This window comes from Hyposmocoma kahamanoa, unplaced genomic scaffold (genome assembly GCF_003589595.1).
Source record: "Hyposmocoma kahamanoa isolate Upper Pololo Valley unplaced genomic scaffold, ASM358959v1 93, whole genome shotgun sequence".
Taxonomy (NCBI): domain Eukaryota; kingdom Metazoa; phylum Arthropoda; class Insecta; order Lepidoptera; family Cosmopterigidae; genus Hyposmocoma; species Hyposmocoma kahamanoa.
Window position 1 is genome coordinate 310,935 of NW_020654810.1, and position 3,929 is coordinate 314,863.

At 38.4% G+C, this 3,929-nt stretch overlaps 1 protein-coding gene across 4 annotated transcripts in view; it reads left to right on the forward strand.

Moving 5' to 3' along the window:
* Positions 1-3,929, forward strand: part of LOC113237598 (somatostatin receptor type 5) — a 275,719-nt gene that overhangs the window by 167,929 nt on the left and 103,861 nt on the right. The window lies entirely within an intron of this gene.

Consider the following 3,929-nt stretch of genomic DNA (forward strand, 5'->3'; position numbering starts at 1 on the left):
ATTTGTGACCGCGAGTGATTAGCGCATTTAAAATACAATGTGAACCGTAAACGGGCTAGAGGTCCGTTCCCTTTTAGAGATTAGTTCCCTTTTCCCTATCCTGTACTTACGATCTCAGCATTATATTGTGTGTAATTAATCGCACAACATTAGGGATATTGCAATTCAAGTTTCATCAATCCAAGTACTGTAATCAGATGGCAGAAAACAGTGTGGAAAATTTAAGTACAAATTTATTGTCAAATACCAAATGACAATTGATAGATACGCATTATGTCATGCTAGTGGATTTTGCGCAACAATATTATATTATATTTATAGCATAATATAGACGAATAATTTATTCAAAAGTCAATGAAATTATACACTTAAACGTAATTAAAAAACTTGATTAATTCATTGATGTTTTATTATCTCTTTATGTGGAGAAAATCTGAAAAATTAAATTACCTATTGGTATACATATATCTACTATACTTTTGTTTCAATACTTCTATATTACTTATGAGTACAGTATCCACATTTTTGATTCGATACTGCGAAGACTTCGACTCTACGAACCTATTTATGTCATTAAAGGTAAAAACAAATGTCAATACGCCAATGCCACATGTGCAAAGGTCAAATAAGTGGTATACGTTCGTCTTACAAAAAGTTCGAGTTACTCTCATCTGAAATGCACGTTACTAAAAGTGACGTCAGCACGGCGTAAACTTATCCCATTTCATGCACAGTACACGGCAAGATAAGTTACGGGATCACGAACGGGACGTCGTCATCCCTCGATGGGAATAGGGGTTTCAGAACACACTAGCATTAAGCGGACCGCTGCAGATTTTGAAAGTGATGACGGTACGCTGCGTCGACGACGTGTTTAGCATAAAGATGAAAAGCAAACCTCGGTCTTTGTTTGACGCAAAAATATTTTGTTTGTTAAATATGCTTCAACGACACCGGACGCCTTGTAGTGCATAAGCCAGGTATTGTCAAACCTGGTATTGTCTAATTTTAAATCATCTAAGTTGTGTCAATGGTTTTGTGCGTTTGGTGGTCTGATAGAAGTTAAGGAGTAGTGGCTTGTCAGATGCTAGCTCCTGTTCAACTGCCACTGCTACGTTTTTATTTACATTTAAATGCTTGTCAATGTCGATTATCGCATTTTACTAATTTATTAATACACTTAATTTAAATATTAAATTGCTGATTAAACGAAATAGAATAAAGACAGGTTCGCATGGTAGTTTCGGCAAAGCAACACCGGTCGTTAGTGATTCCTGCAAGTGCTTCGCCTTGTTTTTCTATAGCCTCGCTCCATGTGTGGACAGGCGTACACAAGAAGATCTCTTGTAGATCGCCCTCGTCAGAATCAGTACTGACTATCACTGAGGAGGTCGTTGTCTTCAAGGTACGTCAGGAGACGGTTGTTGAGTATACGTTCCAGTCTTACAGAATATGGAAGTAACTGAGATAGGTCTATAGTTGACAGGGTTAGCTCTGCTTCCTTTTTTTGGCACAGGTTGCACCTTTGCAAGCTTCCACGACCTGGGAACTACACCAGTCTCAAGTGAGAGACGGTAGAGGCGTATGATAGTAGGAGACAACTCAGGCACATAGTTACGTAGGACTGTTGCTGGAATTCCATCTGGCCGGTAGTTTTATACATTCTGCAGTATGGGCCAGCCTTTTTTCTGCCGTCCGGCTTCAGCAAAGGTAGCAAAGATGGGCGACAAAAGTTAGTTTCGATCGCTTTGGTCAGGGACCAAAAGGATTTGCTACCTGCTGCATAAGAGGCAAGCTTGGCCCTTATGCGGCTCACACAACGGGTGACACACTTTTGCACTTTTTGGCTGCCTTATTAAAAGCTTTCTTCAGCATCTGCCCAAGCTTGGTAAGTGGACTGTTTTTATGCTACAGTCAGCGTTAAACGATGGACGAGCTTGGGGTCCATTGGATACATCAGAGTATGGTATGTAATACTCTATACCCAAACGCAAGACGAGTAAAGCACGCCTGGCAGGGATATGATGAAAAGAAATGGCGTGTTTCATCCCAATCTGCTAACCTGTATCGCCACACCTGTCTCATACCACTAGGGCGCTAATCGGGTGGGGAGTATACGGATACAGTTTTCACCAGACAATGGTCGGAAGTACCCAGTGGGGCAACACACACACACCACAAAATATCGGTCTGGATCAGTTGTTAACAGAAGGTCAGCTGCGGAACCTGCACTTCTGCTGGTGTGCTGGAGATGGGATGGGGCAAGGGTGTCGGCACATGTGGCGTCCCACACAACTAAACTTAACAATTTGTTAAATTAGTAGTTTACGCTAATATTTATAACATATACATTTACACAAAGTGTCAACTCAGCTGTCTTGTTACGTCTGTTTATTCTTAAAGGCGAGTCTTACATTTGGTGTCAGTTACAGTAGTAAAAGCTAAACGAGCGACTAAAAGGGCATTGTGTGTATGTCACAACAATGCTAAAACTACTACGTTTCCTATTATTGCTACATATATTTATTGATAATATTTCATTAATTCATTCAATACTGTATATACAAATAAAAACCCTGTATTTTTTTAAGGTAAGCAAACTACACTTAAGTAATTTCCCGGACAAGAACAAATAAAACAAACTTGCCTTTTGCAACATCAATACACTTGTTCACATTTATCATTCACAATATTATTCATTTGAAATATCACAAATAGAAACAATCTGAAAGAGGTTTTAGTGGTCGACCCAAAAAGAGGCGGTCAGGCTGACCAGGCTTGAACGTAACTTAACACAATAAGTACATGTTTAAGCCTCTACGATCCTCAACCGACTCTATAAAACAATTTTCTTACATACGAGTACACCTATCTCGTTGCACATGATATTACAATGCAGACACAATTATTTGCAGACGAGGCCAGACGTTGCAGTTTCGCGAAAATGCATGAGTTAAATTTGCACATGTAATATATTAACAGTAGACAAGCTGCCGCTCACGACTCCACTTATACCCTATAGCCCTAAATAAATAGGGTAACTAAATGCTTCTTACAGCTTTAAGCAATGCACGAGGGTAGAAATCCATAGGTTTCACATTTAATAAAAATAAAAATTGCGTTTGATCTTTTTCTGAACATGCTGTACTACATAAGCTTATGATCGTTGCAGAAAGTGCGTACTAAGCACGTGTTAATGCAGATCTGCCAGCGTTTTCTTTTCGGCTTCTTTAAATATTCTAATAATCTAATAGACCATAATGTGTCTTTTAGACAGGACAATCCAAAGCACTAAAATCGTTGATTGCGAATCTAATGATCATGAAGACCTCAAAACAGCCTAGCTTGCAACCGCAGTCGAAATAAGTTAGCACAAACAATATATTTATAATGAAAAGCTTTAAACTGATATTTGAAAGCTTCAGCTTTCAAATTAAAGATTCAAGTAATTCCACAAAACGAAATAATTTGTCAGAATCCCGCGGTGAACTAACCCGTATCCTATAGTAATCAAAAAGTTTAATATACTTACATTATTATTACGAATTTACTTAACAACACGAGTTCCGTACTTACTTAGAACAAAGTGCTTCCACTTACTTCGACGTCGACCTCGTGAAATTTTTATAAGAGAACCCGTGTCAAGTACGACAACGAACATGGGTAATAACTTAGGCGTTGAGCTGTTAGTGATACGAAATATTAAAATTATTCTTATGGCTATATACACAACAGCATATACATACGTGTCTTTATATGTATACATACATATCGCTGCTTTTCAAGAGTAGTGTAGTAGTAGTCGACCAAAACAGAGAATTTGTTGTCTTATCACACAGCGGTACTCAGAATGGGCTAATTTTTTTTATTGTTTCACTTTCGTTCTTTCTACAAACACCGACGTATGATATGCCATTTACATGACATCT